This window comes from Siniperca chuatsi, linkage group LG3 (assembly GCF_020085105.1).
Source record: "Siniperca chuatsi isolate FFG_IHB_CAS linkage group LG3, ASM2008510v1, whole genome shotgun sequence".
NCBI lineage: Eukaryota > Metazoa > Chordata > Actinopteri > Centrarchiformes > Sinipercidae > Siniperca > Siniperca chuatsi.
Window position 1 is genome coordinate 22,177,790 of NC_058044.1, and position 21,861 is coordinate 22,199,650.

The 21,861-nt window shown below is 37.1% G+C and overlaps 1 pseudogene; it reads left to right on the plus strand.

The window, feature by feature from the left end:
- Nucleotides 1–11,001: 11,001 nt before the first annotated feature.
- LOC122873747 lies at nucleotides 11,002–20,477 on the plus strand (annotated as a pseudogene).
- The last annotated feature ends 1,384 nt before the right edge of the window (nucleotides 20,478–21,861 follow it).

Below are 21,861 nucleotides of genomic sequence, written 5' to 3' on the forward strand. Positions count from 1 at the left end.
CGCTAAGGTGTTACACCTGGGCTTTTCCTACTATGACAAACTTCTACTGGGAAAAAGGCCAACTGACTTGATTTAATGGAACTGAGAAAATACAATACATTATTACTCCTGTCAGCTCCACAATGGTTTAAATACATCTGTTGATACTGTATATTTGACCTTTAACCATTCTTTGAGTCAGCTGTCATGACTGTAATGCTGAATGATATACAGAAGGGTGACTTCCTAATATGCAGCCTTTCTCAAACAGTTGCCATCAACATACATTTCAGATTGTACTATTTGTGCCTTTGAGCTGATGAGAAACAGTGTGAATCTAAGTTGTAGTGGAACATAATCTATTTGGTACTGATAAGACATTTTCAGGAATTAATGTCCTGTTATGAGTTGATCTTGCTCATTTGAAACTACTAGTCAACTTTATTCTGTAAAACTTTCACCTCTTGTCAGTTTGTTTCTGAGCCCCTTGTTGAGTTGTGTTTGTGCCTAAATCTCGCTTTCTAAGAACTTACTCTCACATTGTTGGATAGCAGGAAGTTGCATTTGCTCCTTTCTACCGTATCTAATGTATCTTTGTGAGTTTTTCATGAACTGTTTGACATTTGTCCCATTTTCAGCTCAGCTGTTTACATCCATGTTTTCTGCCACAGCTGTGGCTTACATGTGTAAAGGGGATATGGTTGCATCATGTGTTGATGTTAAAGTGTGTTTATTAACACCTTTGACTGGAATTCACCGGTGGTTTAATGTGTTATCAGACATTATTACAACAACACGTCCCTCTGGTACACAACACAGCTATCAGCTATCATGTTTGTTTTTTTTATGTTGAAACTATTGTATCCTCTGAGGTACTGATGAGTGTGATGAGTTCATGTGTTTGTCGGTCCTAAATAATATCTATACAAAACTTAAATCTTTCTACACAGTGCTTTCAGACTATTTATTTTAACCAATTAGTTTAGGATCAATTGATGTGATTATTCTGAGATTACTTCAGTAGGTTCTTTCCAGTCTGTTTTTAAAGAGTTTTTTTGTCACAGACGCAGGCAGTGGACAGTTGCATATGAGCAGTTTTTTAATGTTATTTTTTCTGGGAATGTCAGAAGATTTTGTGATGTTACAAATGTGTCTGATTTTGGTTTTACTCAACCATATATCAGTGAGCAGTTTTGTTCTTTATTTTTACCACACCAGAATTATCTGATGGCTGTAATTACTACTTGTTCTGCAGAATTAGGTTTTGCATCAAAAACAATAACTAGCTTATAAAATATGATAAATAGTTAAATGAATTGAAACTAACCAAATCTAAATGGTGATGTTACGCCACAAATCCATCACTGTTTAATGCTGCTTAATTTACATCTCTGAACTGTGAATGTTCTTCAGACCACTCAACAGTGAAGTGTATTTACTGCAATATGCTCAGAAGATAATAATGGGTTGTGTTTCCATTACTACATTGCTACTTCTAATGAGGGGATTTTAATCACAATGATCAGTCAATTAATCAAATAGTTAATGTTGGTTTTTCCTGATTTGTCACATTTTAATGGATAATAAATTGCACATTTTGGCATATTTTCAGCTTATGCCACAAAATGCAGCAAATCCAGTTGAGTAGTCATATGGACCTTTTGTCTAGTGTTTTGTCCTTGTACTCAGCTCATCAAGTTGAGTAAAGAATTAATGCTTTTTAAATGTCCAGAGCTAAGTAATTGTACCTGCCCTGAACAGTATAAATACCTCAAATTTAAGGGATCAAAATTGAGCCATAGTTTGCACTTTCTGTCAGGTTTTATTGACCTTTTCTTTTGGTTACATTCATGCTGGAAACTTGGAAAGCATGCTTTGTGGCCTTCTTTATGTAGACCATCTAAAGATGTCTGAATTTATTGTGAATTCCATGCTTTAAAAAACGTTTTTTCCTTTTTTCTTAAGGACCGAAAACCTGCCCCATTTGACTGTTGACGGATTCTCAAAACCAAAGCTATTGTAAGATTGTTATGAGGTCAACTGTGTTAAACCTTTCAACAAGATCTAGGTTGAAAATCAGTGAACTTATCCTTTAACCATGTTTTTTTTAATCAGCAGTGTTGATTCCCTTTCAGACATCTGCATGACAACCCAATGAACAATTGCTGAAATGACTGTTTTTCAGTGCAGTTTGTTTTATGTCATTATTAGCAGAGCCTGACTATTTATTTGGTAACACTTAATGATTAAGAGTTTTTATAAGCCCTTATGCAATGACTTCATTTGGAAATAAGGAGTAGTTCATTATTACCTGATTTGTCAAGTCTATCCTTGATGTAGGCTATGGATTTATATCAAATTCGCAGACTGCATCAGTAATAAATAATGTCATTACTTAAATCTTAGCTTGTCTTAACTCCTATGTATTTTAGATTAAGAGAAGTTTTGCTTAAACATGATTTATTAAACATCACCTTCTGTAGTGCATAGCAGAACTTTTATGAGAGCATGACAATTAACAAACTCTCATCTCATTAACCACTGAATAATGTCTTCATCATTAACTCCTGATATCTAAATCTTCAACAAAGCATTAACTCACAATTGACATCTTGGTTCTAATTTATTTGTTAGCAGAAAGTCAGTCTCTCTGTTGTCGGGCTCAGCCTATGCTGGAGCAGCCATGTGGCTGATCAGACACTAGATGGCCCTGTTGGTAAAGCAGTTGATAGTAACTTAAAATACTTCAACTGTGTTGACAACTTATTGCACTTTGCTCCTAGAAATACATGAGCATGTCACGGAGTGCATTAAAAAAGGCATTTTGTGCCATACGAACATTGGTTTTGTGTTTGGATACTTTATGTTACTTTAGGTTTACCCAACTACCTGCTGTACATCACCCATAACAATATATTGTACTGAGCGGCCTGTCCTGGTTACAATGAAAAGGATAAAGTCAGTAACTGCTGCTCACATTATACAGGAAACAGATACTGGAGAGCAAATCAATCAGAACTATTAGTTTTAATAAGTGGAAATATATTGTTATCGTCATTTCAAAGTGTGAAAACGAAGATAGATTTAAATTTCATACTTGAAAAACATTAAATGAATGGAAACAAATTAGGATGATCTGATAAAGCATAATTGCTCTTTTTGTATTGTTTTTTGTTAAGAAAATAAAAGACAATAATAAATAATATTATAATGAGGGTTGTTGTGGTAACAGACTATACAATCCACATTACTCTTTACATAGCACATGTTGTACTCTTTTTATTACCACACGTCTTATATTTCAGGCATTTCACTGATGTTCTTACTGGTATTTAGAATGTTGAGTACTACAAAATAAACAATATCAAGCAGACACAAATATGAGAAGCAACAGCCACCATGACCTTGGTTTTCTTTTAATATTGGTGTGACTAACAAGGAGGGAGTGCGGAGAAGGAAACAGAATTAAACTGAGAGAGAGACTGATGGGATATTTTTAAAGAGCATGGACAGGTTACATTCTTCAATGGGAAGAGGGCGATGTTGTTTAGATGATGAGTTTTCAGTCAAGGAGGGAGGAAACGGGTGCTTTGTTGAGCCAGAGAAGAGGTGATTGAAGGTCGGATGGCAGAGGAGAGCTGAGCGGCCAGTATGTAAAGGACTCCATCTTAGACTCGATAGATGCTGCTGCAGATCTCTTTGAGCTACAGTGTCTTATGTATCCCTGCATGAAGGTTGGATACCTTGTACCTTAGGTTGCCTTCATTTACTGTATAATTCACTGGCCCTTACAGATGTAGTCTAGAATGAGGGTCTGAGTTTAACTATTATATTTGGGTTTGTTTACCATTCTTTTTTCTGTACAGTCTCTGACTGTGTTACACAGTGTCTTCAAAGGCCATGAGCACTAGGCATTTTGATGACACTGAGATTACAATAAATCAATCAATGAATCAGCATGCTCTCACATATGTCAAAATATGTAATTATTTGTATAAAATTAACATAATGTTTAACATCAGAAATGTATGGAGATGAGCAGACATTATTTAAGTAATGACCAAAACTTCACCCCAACCTTTAACCAAAGTAACTTATTCTAACAACATCAAACTGAACTAAAACATTTAAAAATTTGTATTTGTGTTAATAAGACAAAAATATAAATTTGAATTTATGTTAAAAAAATGGCGTTGTCACTTTTGAATTATATGAAAATGGATGGTCTTCATACATTATTTATCAACCATAGTTAACGGCTGTGAGAAAACGAAGCACTGCGCTTATATTGTTTATGGTGAACACCAAAGTCTATTCTTCTTTTTCCTTTAACCACAAATAACCTCTGCCTCAAATAAAACAACACAAAAGCTTAAAATCCAGTGAGTTGAAGCGAGAGGGAAATGCAGTATCAGCTCGAGGATTCATTGTGTTGATCAATTTGACAGGAGGACTGAAAATAAAAAAAAAAAGAACTTTCTGTTTCTGTTGGTGATATTCTAAAACGGGATCTTATGATTAAAGCAATCCGTTTCAATAATTTATAGTTACAAAAATTGACTGCAAACATTTTTATTAATTTTGGTTTTTGGTTTTAAGGACATCACTGTTCTTTTCATTTGATATTTTGTCTCTCCTCGACCTTCTAATGTCAAAACTCACTTTGCCAATTGTAACCAATTTACTGCAGAATAGTTTTGGTGCTCCTGGGTAACTGTAGGAGCAGTTACCCAGGAGTCCTGTAGTCCTGTAGTCTCCTGTAGTCCTTGCTAGGAAAACTTTTTAGACCTCTAAAACTAAGAAATTGATAAAGGTCCTAAAATTACCATTAATGACATTGTCTGACTCAACAACAATAAACGGGTTTAAAATTGTAGTTTGATTTGTTTTAAAGCTTTGTATGGGACAAATATGACCATTGATTTCAGTTTTTTGAGTTCAAAATATATCATCATTAACAGAATATTTTATTGTAAAACAAACAAACAAAAAACATATTACCATAGGGCTTCACAAGCTGTGGATTGATCACCATTATGTAATGTTGAAGTAGGAGTAATATATTTTTAAAATACAAAATTTTAATTTGGGAACTCTCAAACCATCAGAATGTCTCAAAGGTTTATACACACGCAGTTGTGTACACACACACACACAAACAAACATGGCCACACATTAACACGCCCGGTTTCACCCAGTTTTTCTTCCATACACCGCGCCTAATTGATTCTCATTTTAATTATGTTGACCCAGACTCAGTCTCTCTTCTTCACTGACATTGAGTAAAGAATTAATGCTTTTAAATGTCCAGAGCTAAGTAATTGTACCTGCCCTGAACAGTATAAATACCTCAAATTTAAGGGATCAAAATTGAGCCATAGTTTGCACTTTCTGTCAGGTTTTATTGACCTTTTCTTTTGGTTACATTCATGCTGGAAACTTGGAAAGCATGCTTTGTGGCCTTCTTTATGTAGACCATCTAAAGATGTCTGAATTTATTGTGAATTCCATGCTTTAAAAACGTTTTTTCCTTTTTTCTTAAGGACCAAAACCTGCCCCATTTGACTGTTGACGGATTCTCAAAACCAAAGCTATTGTAAGATTGTTATGAGGTCAACTGTGTTAAACCTTTCAACAAGATCTAGGTTGAAAATCAGTGAACTTATCCTTTAACCATGTTTTTTTAATCAGCAGTGTTGATTCCTTTCAGACATCTGCATGACAACCCAATGAACAATTGCTGAAATGACTGTTTTTCAGTGCAGTTTGTTTTATGTCATTATTAGCAGAGCCTGACTATTTATTTGGTAACACTTAATGATTAAGAGTTTTTATAAGCCCTTATGCAATGACTTCATTTGGAAATAAGGAGTAGTTCATTATTACCTGATTTGTCAAGTCTATCCTTGATGTAGGCTATGGATTTATATCAAATTCGCAGACTGCATCAGTAATAAATAATGTCATTACTTAAATCTTAGCTTGTCTTAACTCCTATGTATTTTAGATTAAGAGAAGTTTTGCTTAAACATGATTTATTAAACATCACCTTCTGTAGTGCATAGCAGAACTTTTATGAGAGCATGACAATTAACAAACTCTCATCTCATTAACCACTGAATAATGTCTTCATCATTAACTCCTGATATCTAAATCTTCAACAAAGCATTAACTCACAATTGACATCTTGGTTCTAATTTATTTGTTAGCAGAAAGTCAGTCTCTCTGTTGTCGGGCTCAGCCTATGCTGGAGCAGCCATGTGGCTGATCAGACACTAGATGGCCCTGTTGGTAAAGCAGTTGATAGTAACTTAAAATACTTCAACTGTGTTGACAACTTATTGCACTTTGCTCCTAGAAATACATGAGCATGTCACGGAGTGCATTAAAAAAGGCATTTTGTGCCATACGAACATTGGTTTTGTGTTTGGATACTTTATGTTACTTTAGGTTTACCCAACTACCTGCTGTACATCACCCATAACAATATATTGTACTGAGCGGCCTGTCCTGGTTACAATGAAAAGGATAAAGTCAGTAACTGCTGCTCACATTATACAGGAAACAGATACTGGAGAGCAAATCAATCAGAACTATTAGTTTTAATAAGTGGAAATATATTGTTATCGTCATTTCAAAGTGTGAAAACGAAGATAGATTTAAATTTCATACTTGAAAAACATTAAATGAATGGAAACAAATTAGGATGATCTGATAAAGCATAATTGCTCTTTTTGTATTGTTTTTTGTTAAGAAAATAAAAGACAATAATAAATAATATTATAATGAGGGTTGTTGTGGTAACAGACTATACAATCCACATTACTCTTTACATAGCACATGTTGTACTCTTTTTATTACCACACGTCTTATATTTCAGGCATTTCACTGATGTTCTTACTGGTATTTAGAATGTTGAGTACTACAAAATAAACAATATCAAGCAGACACAAATATGAGAAGCAACAGCCACCATGACCTTGGTTTTCTTTTAATATTGGTGTGACTAACAAGGAGGGAGTGCGGAGAAGGAAACAGAATTAAACTGAGAGAGAGACTGATGGGATATTTTTAAAGAGCATGGACAGGTTACATTCTTCAATGGGAAGAGGGCGATGTTGTTTAGATGATGAGTTTTCAGTCAAGGAGGGAGGAAACGGGTGCTTTGTTGAGCCAGAGAAGAGGTGATTGAAGGTCGGATGGCAGAGGAGAGCTGAGCGGCCAGTATGTAAAGGACTCCATCTTAGACTCGATAGATGCTGCTGCAGATCTCTTTGAGCTACAGTGTCTTATGTATCCCTGCATGAAGGTTGGATACCTTGTACCTTAGGTTGCCTTCATTTACTGTATAATTCACTGGCCCTTACAGATGTAGTCTAGAATGAGGGTCTGAGTTTAACTATTATATTTGGGTTTGTTTACCATTCTTTTTTCTGTACAGTCTCTGACTGTGTTACACAGTGTCTTCAAAGGCCATGAGCACTAGGCATTTTGATGACACTGAGATTACAATAAATCAATCAATGAATCAGCATGCTCTCACATATGTCAAAATATGTAATTATTTGTATAAAATTAACATAATGTTTAACATCAGAAATGTATGGAGATGAGCAGACATTATTTAAGTAATGACCAAAACTTCACCCCAACCTTTAACCAAAGTAACTTATTCTAACAACATCAAACTGAACTAAAACATTTAAAAATTTGTATTTGTGTTAATAAGACAAAAATATAAATTTGAATTTATGTTAAAAATGGCGTTGTCACTTTTGAATTATATGAAAATGGATGGTCTTCATACATTATTTATCAACCATAGTTAACGGCTGTGAGAAAACGAAGCACTGCGCTTATATTGTTTATGGTGAACACCAAAGTCTATTCTTCTTTTTCCTTTAACCACAAATAACCTCTGCCTCAAATAAAACAACACAAAAGCTTAAAATCCAGTGAGTTGAAGCGAGAGGGAAATGCAGTATCAGCTCGAGGATTCATTGTGTTGATCAATTTGACAGGAGGACTGAAAATAAAAAAAAAAAGAACTTTCTGTTTCTGTTGGTGATATTCTAAAACGGGATCTTATGATTAAAGCAATCCGTTTCAATAATTTATAGTTACAAAAATTGACTGCAAACATTTTTATTAATTTTGGTTTTTGGTTTTAAGGACATCACTGTTCTTTTCATTTGATATTTTTGTCTCTCCCTCGACCTTCTAATGTCAAAACTCACTTTGCCAATTGTAACCAATTTACTGCAGAATAGTTTTGGTGCTCCTGGGTAACTGTAGGAGCAGTTACCCAGGAGTCCTGTAGTCCTGTAGTCTCCTGTAGTCCTTGCTAGGAAAACTTTTTAGACCTCTAAAACTAAGAAATTGATAAAGGTCCTAAAATTACCATTAATGACATTGTCTGACTCAACAACAATAAACGGGTTTAAAATTGTAGTTTGATTTGTTTTTTAAAGCTTTGTATGGGACAAATATGACCATTGATTTCAGTTTTTTTGAGTTCAAAATATATCATCATTATTGTCATACAAACAGAATATTTTATTGTAAAACAAACAAACAAAAAAACATATTACCATAGGGCTTCACAAGCTGTGGATTGATCACCATTATGTAATGTTGAAGTAGGAGTAATATATTTTTAAAATACAAAATTTTAATTTGGGGAACTCTCAAACCATCAGAATGTCTCAAAGGTTTATACACACGCAGTTGTGTACACACACACACACACAAACAAACATGGCCACACATTAACACGCCCGGTTTCACCCAGTTTTTCTTCCATACACCGCGGCCTAATTGATTCTCATTTTAATTATGTTGACCCAGACTCAGTCTCTCTTCTTCACTGACAACAAAACCAGTGCAGGCCGGCAGTCTGCCTCTCACACTGTGAGGATGACACCTCCGTCTCCTAAAAGAGGAACAAGCGGAGGATCCACTTTGATGTCACTCCCCCGCAAAGGAAAGGTCAAAATAATAAATGTAGGCCCAATTGATGGGTTGGCAGGGGGGCGTGGGGGGTTTCAGTGCTGATTTTTGGACGAGTGCTCCTCTAAAGGCATAATGAATTCATACAGTCAGGCACGGCCAAAGAGGAAAACAGCATGGGTCCTCTTTCCATGAAAAGGTTGATCTAAATCTGCAGACGAGCCTGGCTCCTTCTTCCCACTCATTCTCCAACACATCACTCTCTTCTCTCTCACTCTCAAACATAGGCTTGTCTCACACTCACATACACACACGTATGAATAAATACTCAAAAGTATCTCTGTCTTTCACTTCTCTTTGACACGTGCCTCTGCATATACATCACCTTCACAGAGAGAGGTGAATCTCATCACCATGGATTAAAAAAAAACCTCAGTAAGCTGCTCCATCTAACTCTTCCTCACAGCAAGACGCCTTTGAATCAAGAGTCAATAACCCGGGAATACAGAAATTCTTAAATATGTCTTTGAAGATTCCTCAGGTCATCCAGGTCACAGGATATCTGTTAGTAGGTCAAAGGCAGCCAAGCTACACCTGGTCTGCTGGCCTTTGACCTTTTGTCCATCATCACAAACCAGTGGTAGAACTGTTGAGATCTTTTACTTAAGTAAAAGTAGTAACACCTCAATGTAAAAATACTCCATTACAAGTGAAAGTACTCAATTCATAATGCTACTTTGGAGAAAGTACAGAGGTCTTAGTAGCAAAATGTACTTAAAGTATCAAAAGTGCTTATTATGCAGAATGGCCCCTTTTAGTGATTTATATTACATTATTACTGACACATTATGTAAGCAGAATTTTAATGTTCATTTTATATACACTGTTGGGAAGTTAAAATATCATCTCATATTTATTTCATAAATAAAGTTTTATATGTAAAATCTTAATGTGTAAAGTAGCCAGGGCAACACAACACGCATTTATAAGCAGTATATCAACATGTAATAAATGGTTTATAACACACTATTATGTAGTATTGTGAGCAGATATAAGTGTTTAATGTAACAAAAGAGTTTCCCCTCTGGGATCAATAAAGTATTTCTGATTCTGTTTCTGATTTATTAATGTATTTGTCAACTACTATAACTCCTCCTGTGGGCACCCATAAGTGGAGGCTGGTTTATAAACAGATAACGAATGACAATATAATAAAACACAGTTGTAACACTATAAAATAATGTCTTCATGGGAGACTTTATAATTGTTGACAAAATATCTCACATTAATAAACACTTTGAAATGTACTTATATCTGCTTACAACTACATTATAGTGTGTTATGAACCATTTATTAAATGTTTATATACTCAGTATAAATACTACATGGGGGACTTAAAGTTTCCCTCTGAAATGTAGTGGAGTAGAAGTAAGAGTAAACGTAAAGTCAAGTAGAAGTAGGCCCATCTCAAAACTGCACTTGAGTCCAGCATTTGAGTAAATGTGCTTAAGTTAGGCTACTTTCCACCACTGAGGTCAGCAGTCACAGAAACACACGTGATGCTGTTAAGGAGTGTGGAAAAATGTTTTGTCTAACTTAAAGACAAATTAAAAGGAAATTTAAGGGAAATATTGAGAGATGTGGATGGTTAAAAGCGTTAATTCAGTTTGAATTTTACAAAAAGTAACGTAATTGAGAAAAAAAATATATACCTAAATATCCAAAATAATTCTAAATACAGAATCAGTTGTTGCATGTGTTACAAGTGTCAGTGCATTTTTAGTTTGGACTGAGCGATTTGCATAATAAAATGTCTTACTAATACTACTATTTATGTTGTTTTTTAATATATTACAATTGCTTGCATTTCATTGATCCTATCAGTCCTGTGTTTCCACGTGAAAGTGCGCTTAAATTCTTTGCAGCTATTGAATAACTCTGTGGTTTAAAATTCAGACTCTTTGTGTGTTTCCATTCAAAGTCAAAACTAACCCTTAAGGCCCGTGTCTTACCGCACTGATGACAAACACTCAGATAAACCGAGATATGATTATTTCGAAACGCAATTTCCTGATCAGCCACAATCCCCGTGAGCCGCGTGAAGATGCGCATTCACGCTGAGCTGCCAGTTTCCACCGGAGGACGGAGCCGCTCCAGGCTGAATTACATGCGCAGTCCTGCCGTGAATCACACATCACCACGGCAACCGGCGTTCACACCGAGTCCCCGTCAGCATCAGTGGGGTCCGATCCCATCCACAGGCGACAGGAGAGCACCGAAACCCACGGTAAGTTTATAGTCTTCTCTGCATTCGCATTTCTGAGAGTGCAGCCGTTTATTTGTGTATTAGACAGATGTATTTGTGTGTGAAGAGAGGCTGTACCGCTGCGGAACATCTCGCTATACGGAAGATATTTCTTTCTATCTTTACGTGACGTGATTCGGTGATTTAGCGCAAGTAATTCATTAATCTGCTTTAGGGAATGAACGGACAAGCATCACATCTTTATGTGTTGTATGGGACTGTATGACAGGCTGAATTGCGTTGTAATTTGCGCCACCTCCACATTACATAAAAGGCTACAATTAAATACGCTGTAATCTCTTGATTGCACTTATGACTTTAGGCTACATTAATTAAGTAGGCAACTCATTAAAAACAAGTCTTATCATTGAGAAAATGTACAGTGTGAGATTTAAGTATGAAAAAACGCTCTTCACCGGCAGGAATAATGCTTAATTCATATCTATAATTGGATGAAAATTTGTTTTTTTTTATCTGCCTTCTCTCTATTTCATGTGCGTCTGTTGTAGTCCATCTCTGCACTCTGATTCCTGGTTACACAGCCTGTATATCTTGTCGCATCAGTCTTCAATGCAGCAAGTTCGGATATGCATGACAGGTGAACCCTGAAGAACTTGAGAGAGGCACAAGCGTGAACAGCCCACTGTTACCTATTCATAACACAGCATGTCTTCACCTTCAGAAAGCTGAGTCTTCCCTGTCCTGTAGGTCGATAAATATATGTCATACTGTGATGATGAATTAAACTATAATCATGCCATCAGTCTGATATTAACATTATTTTACAGTGGTTAAAATGTGCATTTAAAGTGTGGGGACGCTGAGGGTTTGACAGCAACACCTTCTCATATGTTAATGACAGATTTAGGATGATTCATCATACCCACACTTCACTCCAACTGTGGGGAAGAAAAATGGTGGTCAGCACGGATGATCACTTTAGCCACCCACTCATCAGAGACACCAAGGACTGTGTACTGTAGTCTTGAGTAATATACTCATTCAAGATCCTGTTTTTTTTTACTTGACAAAAGCTGCTCTTTAACTCAAACAGAGTCTGCATCTGAAGACAGCTCTTCGCCTTTTACACAATTGAAAGGTGATTATTTTGCACCAGTATTCTTGATTGATTGGTTTGTAGAGTTGGTCTGCTGTAAATCTAAGTCCAATGTCCAGAATGAATTTGCTTTTTGGTTTTTGAATTTTGAAAATGTTTAATGAGAGCATGTTGTAGAGTTTCTCAACCAACAGAAAAGCCTGAAATTAAAACATAAAAATCATCATATACTTAATGACAGTGTACTTCCTTCTTTAGCAGATCATCACAGTGGATGTGTCCGGCGGCCTATGTTAATAATCCGGTATCTCCTTTATCAAAAACACATTTCCTGTGCATCAGGGATTTCTCCTGCAGCATAAATACTGTAGCTCTTTGCCTCCTGCTGTGTGTATCATCATTGTGAGTCACTGGCGTCAGTGTGGCCCGTGGGGTCCTTGGCTGAGGGAAGGTGTTGTGTTGCGCTGTGTGAACGAGATAAGTGGCTCCTCACCTCTTCACTCCACATTTAGATGATCATTTGATCGAGGAGAGAAAATAGAATCATTATCAGAGCAGAGAGGTGTTCAGTGCCGTGTCGGTGGCGCGTTAGATTCACACGCCGATTATAAACATTAAAGATAAGCGTTCAGAGGAAGAGATGGGGCTGAGATATACGAGATTAATCATACACAGTGGTTATGAAACATGTTTAGTCTAGATGGTTGGGCTGGGTAAACAAGAGGAAAGCAGGCTTCCATATGAGGATGGTGGCAAATACAGAAGTCTGAAGTCATTTAAATACTTTAAGTCACATAATAATAATTCCACTCACCATATCCTCATTGAATCTTTCAATTATTAAAGGAATTGTTTGACATTTTGGGAAATATGCTCATGTGTTTTCTTGCTGAGAGTTAGATGAGAAAATTGATATCATTCTCATATCTGTACAGTATTAAGCTGCTGCAAGCAGCCGGTTATCTTAGCTTAGCACAAAGACTGGAAACAGGGGGAAACAGCTAGCCTACAAAATCGACCTACCAGCACTTCTAAAGCTTACTAAATAACACGTTGGACTATATCTCATTTGTTTAATCCATACAAAAACTGAAGTGTAAAAACCACATGTTGAGGTTTTACGGGGGGTTATGTGCTGGACTATGTCTTGGCTTCGAGTAGTTGCCAAGCAACCAGCAGAGGCTTTAGGAAGTCACTGCTCCCAGCCAAGAAATAATCTGGCTCATAACCTACTGTAAAACAGCAAAATGTCATTTTTACACTTCAGTTTTTATAATGATACAAATACACTCACAGTTTATGTTTTCCTATTATGTATTTATAGTGTTTTATTTGATTTAACAAGCTAACAAGACTAAGAGTCTACAGCCATGCTAGCAGCTCTGTGAGGCTGTACTTCAGCATAGCGGTGCATTGAGCTAAATGCTAACATCATCAAGCTAACACACTCACAATGACAATGCTAACATGCTGATGTTTAGCAGGTATAATGTTTACCATGTTTACTATCTTAGTTTAGTGTGTTAGTATGCTAACATTTGCTAATTAGCACTAAACACAAAGTCATAAGTTTTGCAGGTATTTAGTCATAAACCAAAGTGTTGGACAAATAACAATTTTGACATAATGATGGGGACCTAGATGTTGAGACATTTCACTAAAAAACACAAATGTCAAACTCTTGGGGTTGTTAAAGGAAAAGTCAGAGATCACCAAAGTCAGTAGGATTCATCCTCTGGGCACCATGAAATTTTAATTTAGCAATCTAATAGTTGTTGAGATATTTCAGTCTGGACCAAAGTGGTGAACCAACAGACCCACGTTGTATCTCAAACTAATTTCTTGCAGTTTCAGAAATACTTTTTCTTTTGTTGTGGTCTATATAACTTTTGTCCTGTCCTGTTTTTCCTCATCACACTCTTCTCCACCTTCTTTCGTGGAACCTCAGTTTGAGCTACAAGCAGCCCTGTCACATTTGGGTACAAAGCACACAGTCTGAGTCAGTCTGAACTGACTGACTCTCTCTCTCTGCTCTCTAGATCTGTCCAGGCATTTTCAGGCAGCCGAGCAGCCATGGTGAAGCTGGGCAGCAATCTGTCTGATAAGCTGGAAAAGCAGCCGTTTGCGGACGACGGCTTTGATAACATCCCACTCATCACACCCCTGGAGGTCAACCAGCTCCAGCAGCCATTCGCAGACAAGGTAAGTACAGCCTATTAGGTCTGTTTATGTTTGTTTTTCTCTATACTGTGTTTCTTCTGCACGCCGACTACACTGTAGAACACGTCTGGACAAACACCATTAATGTACTTACCTTGCAAGCATAAGCCCCAACACTGAAACTGCTGTATTTACTTTCCCTACTTACTGTCCCAGGTTAAACCCTTGGCATCAGCCCACGCATTACAAGCACCTCTTTCAATGCATAATGCAAGAAGAAAGCCCACACAATCATATTTTTGTTGGATGAGCAGCAGCACAGGATGTTCCACAGGCTGATTATATGTTGCTGAAAAATTAACATAAAAAACACTCTGTAGCTCCCAAATGTCTTTTTAAGGCCTCGATTAAAACTGGCTGTGTTTGCAAAAGATGCTTGTGTATTTTTACACATGCAAAATAATATTTTCAGTGGATGCAGGATCACTGAACCTGTGCTGAACACTGGGGACAACATCATCCATCAACCATAATGTAAACAAATAACGGCTAATTAGGAGTTCTCAGTTTTCTCCAGAAGAGTCACAATGACGGTGCATTGTTTCTTCTGCAGGTCATTGTGAAGACGTCAACACAATATCAGCTGCAACAGAAGAAGAAGAACAAGCTGTATGTGCCCAATATCAAGAAGCTGAATATAAACTTCTACCGTGATGTTTCAGATAAAGCCAAGGTACAACAACAACCTGATGTCTGGAAATCGGCTCAAGTTCTGATTAAAAGATAAATCTGGTGATATTCTATATTTTTCTTATTGTCAACTAATCCCATGAAAAGACCAAAACCAACAACAGATTGATCACACTTACAAGTATTGACTGTGTATCCAAAGCCTCATATAATTTACTCCTCTGTGCCGTAGAGCTCCATTGTTGTCCAAAAACTATTGAAGTCTAACTAAAATCACATTAAGTCAACCCTTGTTGCAGTCAAAAATAACGTCAGGGTGTTTTTAAATGTATTATTAATAGTTTTGTATTATTAAAAGGAAGAAAAATGGTCAAGTATAGGGAAATATCAGAAATGTTTCTTTTTGTCTCAGCCAGCTGGAGGGACATGTCGGTGTTTGATTGACAGCAGCTGGCAGGCTGCAAGAGTGCCGGTGTTACACTGTAGTGAACGAGAGACAAAGTAAACAAAATTGCACTGTAGTCTACATGTCTAGAAGTCACATGTGAAAATAGTCCCCAACAAATGCACTGTATTCACCTGAGTAAGGTTTGCTAAATACTCCAGTGCTCAGCTTTTGTAAAATGAAATTTTATATTTGTTACCTGTGTTTTAAGATTTACGTCTTCAGTAGGAACCAGTGGGATTGGGAGATTGACAGACGGACTAATGCATCGTAGGTTCTGATCTTTTTGTGGAATTTGTTGACAATAACAAAAATATATTTCCAGCCTTGTCCTTTAAGCGTTGATGATGCTTGTTGCTGAAGTGGTGTATATGTATATGTATGTGTGTGTTCATGTGTGTGTGTGTGTTGCTGCTCAGATCACTGGTCTGATTCTCATCAGTTTGGCCTTCCTGACCAGCCTGCTCCTTCTGCTCATGTACAAAGCCATGTGGTATGACCAACTTACCTGCCCAGAGGGTTTCATCCTGAAGGTAGGCAGCATATACACACACGCATGCACACGCACACATAGATATGCTCACATACACAGTCCAAGCCATTAAATCGCTGCTTAGCCATGAAGCCATGTGTCATTAAGCAGTTTTTTTAAGTTTTTTGATTTCACGTTCACTATCCTTGCAGAAAACTGAGTGTGCATTAACATACATGTAGTCTCTCAGGCATGTGTCCACACACACACAGAGAGATGTATGAACGTGGATTTACATGATTTAGGGAGAGGAAGAAAATCTGAATATCTTGGCCATCATCTTCCTGCAGTACAGCAGAGACCAGCAGATGCAGCTCATATCAGAGCCTGGTCGTTGGATATCACAGACTTCTTACTGCATTATCCCGACTGAAGTAGTCTGTGCGACACCCACTTAAAGTGTACTTACACAGCCTACAATGCAGCTGGTGCTTTGTTTCCCGGCACACCCTTACATCAGTCCCTTCAGGAGGATTCTCTGAAAACTGGAGCTGGAAACCCAAACTCATTATCTCCCGACGACACCTTGGAGGCATCGTGTAGCGAGCCGGTGCTGCTATGCATCTTAGTTAAAGAGCCTGTTTCGCAGAAGAAAATGAGAGAGTGGGAGAGACAGAGAGAGAGGGAGAGGGAGCGACAGAGCCCTCTTTCTGGTCAGGCACAGATTGGGACGCCCGCCTATGAATCAGAGGGGTCTTTAATTAGGGCTGAGCGTGACTAAACTGTGATTAAAGGCTTAACAGTGAGGGGGGAAGCGGGGGGGGGGGCTTCCGGCAAGGCTTTTGAAGTTTTTGCCGGTTACAGTTGCTTTCAGCATTTTTTCCCTCTAATGCGTTGCTGGAGACATTAAAAGAGAAGTGAGGATGGAGGATGGAGGAGGGAGGTGTAGTCACTACTGCGCTTTTGAGAAGTTTGACTCCTCACTATGAGGGAAGGTAAGGTAGTGGATCCTCCAAAGGGAAACACTCACGAGGTCAACACCACTCAGTGGGCTCTTTCTACAACATGACATTATAATGTTTGATTTAATTCACCCACAGTTTCACTCTCCTCAAAAACAAGTAAATCTGAGTTTAAAGATGTTGCAAAAGAACCAAGACTTAACCATGTCTGTGCACTAGGATAAAGAAAAAATGCTTTTGCAGGAACTTAAATGTCTGTGACCTGAAACATTCTATAACATTAACCTTTAAGAACTTGTGATGCTTTGGTGCTAAGTTCTCCTTTGCATTTTAATTGCATTTAAAAAAAACCCAGCATGCTTTGGAAATACAAGCCAATCAGTGGGCCGAAACAGCGTCCATTGCATCAAATTGCCTTGTTGTTTATGCTTCGCTGTGGATTGTGGTCCCTGATTTTCTTTAGTCTTGTTTCATTTTCTTATTATTTCCTTTCACTGTGATGCGTCCCAAAGCTTTCCAAACCTGCATTATCCTCTGATACAACTTTTTTAATTTGAGCCTGAACATTCATTGTAAAAAAAAAAGCTAGTAGATGGACCTTGATTATTCTGTCTTGTTGTGACGTGATGACATATTTATTTGACCAGCCTTGACCAACACTACTAGCACCACCTGAATGTACAATAATGGAGTATCACTACCTGAGCGGGGCTGAAATTTGTTTCAGGAACTTCTTCCCAAAGTTTACTAAAACAAGCAGAACCTGCAACAATCTCTGCACATTACATTACGTCATTAAGTCCCTATCATGAAAACGTGGCACCAGAAAGATCTAGAGATCAGCAAATAAAAACAAGGTGAAATGTACAGAAGAAGATTCCAACATTTTGGAATGATTTTAAATTAATTGGGCATTTTTACCCCAAGACTTTGTTAAGTGTTTACCCTGACACACACCAGAATACAATATAGCATTACTGTAGACAGAAACCTCTATGACAACTATTAATTTTAATGTGCATCATCAACATACCTCTCTCTTCTCTAGAGCTTCAATTAAGCTATGTCAACATTTTTGATGAAATGTCTGACTTGCAAAATAAAAATAATTGGATAATTGCTTTCCGCTCCATGGATTGTACTTCCTAACTCATAAATCAGACTGTATCCAAGTAAGTTTATTAATGATTATCAATGTTTATAAATTAATTTCAAGAACAAATCTACAGGACAACAAAGACTGGGTTCTTTATTGTTAATGTCATAGCAGTTTGTCACCTAAATTGAAACAAACTAATATATTTTTGTCTTTCTGTTGTAACAGCAGAAGCACTGCACCCCTGCAGCTCTGGAGATGTACTACACAGAGGAGCAGCAGCAGCAGCAACAGCAGGAGCGAGATGTCCACAGCGGCACCGAAAACTGTGTGCCATACGCCCTCGAGAGGACTGGGACTGAGCTGCCACCGCCATGGTTACAAGTCATCAGCGCTCTGAAGGAGGCCGAGGAGGCCAAACAAGGCAGCGAGCCGCTGAAAGGAGTGCTGGAGGGAGAGGAGTGAAGGGGCTGATAGAAATGCAGGTGTTAGAGGAGGAAATGGTGATGGGGAGGTAGCATAGGTTATTTTTTGAGTGTGTGTGTGTGTCCAGGAATTGTTTTTTCTTCCCTCATACAGTCCATTAAATCACTTGTTAATACTGGTGCTCCAAAACCTTAAAGGTGTCTATATATTTACTGAAAATTTAAATCAGTAATGCAAACCACAACTTTATTCAACTCCAATCCAGTTATATTCTGTTCATATTTAATACAAGCCAATCCCCAACTGTGGCAGTGTGTGAGTGAGGATGTGTGTGTGTGTGTGTGTGTGTGTGTGTGTGTGTGTGTGTGTGTGTGTGGCGAGTTGTTGTGGTTAGAGGCAAGAATATTATTAAAGTGTTGGAGAATGTGCCTGACTTTTACAGTATTACTGAGTCGTGACTAAACTCTGCCATTTGCATTCTGTGTGTGTGTATACGCTCATGTAAATACTGTACGCTGTAAATGCTCATATGTACTGTATGCATCTTTGCTCTGTGTGTGTTTGTGTGCGCGCGTGTATGTGTGTGTATGCATACATTTGTGCCCTCGTCTGAGAAAGTTGGAGGTGAGAGAAGACAGGCGAGGCGAGAGCTCCGAGTGAGAAGTGAAGATAACAAGTTTTTAATGAGATTATTGCAAGTTTCTCCTCATCACTCCGTCTTGTTATCTTGGCCTCTCTTCATTTGGTTTCAGACGGGAATTTATTAAATCATCAGCGAATGTGCTCACAGTTTAACCATTAGGGCAAGGAACTATAAGTGACCATTTTAATTTTAAAACGAAATGAGTTGATTACACATCTTATTGTCTCACGTGGGTTTTTAAAGTCAACCACAAGCATGCTGGCTGTTTTAAAACAGTCTCACACAGCAGCTTTGGAAAGTATCAAACTATCAAAAGCTATAATCTCTGAAAATGTATTTCTTTGTCATTGTGGGTTATTGTGCGTAGAATTAATAGCAAAAAAAGTACATGTAATCCATTCTAAATTAAATCTATAACACAATAAAGTGTGCAACAAGTAAATGGGCCTGAAAACTTTCTGAAACCACTGAACAACTCCTCATTTGAACTCTTGTTATGTTACATCATGATGTGAGCTGTTAACTGTCATTATGGATAAGACTTGAGAGCTATTATTACTACAAAATGTTTAAATTTAAATAATGCTGTATGTTCATGTATGTAAGCTAATTGTAAACTATACAAGTTTTGTTACTAAATGTTGTTTTTGATTCATGTTGCTGTAAGTATTCTGTAATGCTCCTATAAATGACCATGTACAGTATAACCACAGGGTTAACTCATCATGATCCTTATATGAATGTATGCAGTAGCTGCTCTAATCATACAGTAGATATAATTAGTGCTTATAATGTACTACCTAAAAGCTTCTATTGTCTTAACATTTTTTTATTTATTCAATTAACAGACTATTTATGTGTATATTATTTGGTGTCTTTTCAACTGTGAAGTTGTGTTTGCAAATCTTGCTTTGTTACGTATGAAGAGTTCTTTTCCAAGTCATTGTACATCAATTTTTAAAGGCAACTTTTTTGTGAAGCAAATATTGTTTTTCTTCAGCCGTAAGAAATAATCCACAGTTCTCTGACAAATCATGTCATTTGTCCCAATTATCTGCCCTTACTCATTTTGACCTTCCTTTTCGCTCTGTCTTTCTCTAAAGAGTCACTTTTTGTCAAATGGCGGATATCTTATTTTGGAACAAAACTCTTCATGTGAGTAGGACGAATGTGAGATCACAGCACAGCTTGTTCCTTTGGGTTCAAGTGCCAAACACTTACATCAGGCCCATCTGCTCTGATGTCACTTACTGAACAGAAATAAATGACTCAAGTGTTGAGTTCTCTCATTCACAACTGGCCCTGTTGATTTACATTCATTGCCTCTAATGAGCTGAATTAATGATTCGCCAAGGCTGGTGAAATATTGGTGTTTGGATTTAACAGGAACCATATATTAGGTGTTTTTTTTTAGCCTTCAGGAAACAAACTAACTGACCTTTGTATATAGAGCACCAGTGGTGGAAGGTTGCTATGTACATGTGATGCACTGTAAGCTCATCAAATGTTTTTTTTTTATGTGAAATAATTAGAATATGTAAAATAACTAGTAACGTTTCAGATAAACGCAGTAGTCAAAAATAAGTTAACAATTAAGTGCTGTAATTAAGTACAATTTTGAGGTATTTGTACTTTACTTGAATTCTTCTATTATATGTAACTTTACACATTTCAGAAGCAAATTAATACTATACCTTTACCATTAACATTAACATTTATCCAGTGGTGGAAGAAGCACTCAGATCCTTTACTTAAGTAAAAAATAGTAATACCACACTTTGAAAGTAGTCCATTACAAGTTAAAGTCACATTTTACTTAAAAGTAAAAGTATTGGCCACAAAATATACTTAAAGTATCAAAAGGTTGTTTATATTATTATATATATTACATCATTGGATTGATGTTGGACATGATATTTTATGATGATAAATTCTGAATAAACATTTTTAATCTGTACTGTAACTAGTAACTACAGTTGTCAAATAAATGTAGTGGAGTAAAAGGTACAATATTCCCCTCTAAAATGTAGTGGTGAAATATAAACTTTAGTTACTTCATGATTATCTTGCCATTATTCTTGCCTTTTTCTGCTGCCTCAGCATCATCCTAATAAGTAGCTAGTGCATTTATACTGGTAATTCACAATTAGATCTTAGTATATTAATAATCTTGTATTGCTACTACTTAAATAGAGGATTTGAATATTTCTTTCACCTCTGCATACCATTCCTACTCTTTGAGCTACACAGCAAGAAAGAAGTCAATGCTTACATAGGTTTTGGTGAAATATTTGCTATTTAGAGTCAGGTTCCTAAATTACCAGCAGAAGCAAAATGTACAGCTCCTTTTACACTCAGTTGCTCAAAGATGATCAGTATGCATAGAATTCAAAATATGACTCCTTCCTCTTCAAACTTTAGTTTAGCAATTCAAAGCCAAGCCACATCCTCTCTCTCTCTCTCTCTCTCTCTCTCTCTCTCTCTCTCTCTCTCTCTCTCTCTCTCTCGCTCTCTCTTCTCTCTCTCTCTCTGTTGGGGTCACTGCTGTGAGCCTGTCTGCATCTCATTTACACTCACATATTTTCACACCATCTCTCTAAACCCAGGGATGTGTGGCATAAAGTTTGTGTGTGTGTCTTTGTTAGAAGTGTGTGTGTGACTATGAAATCATTAACCT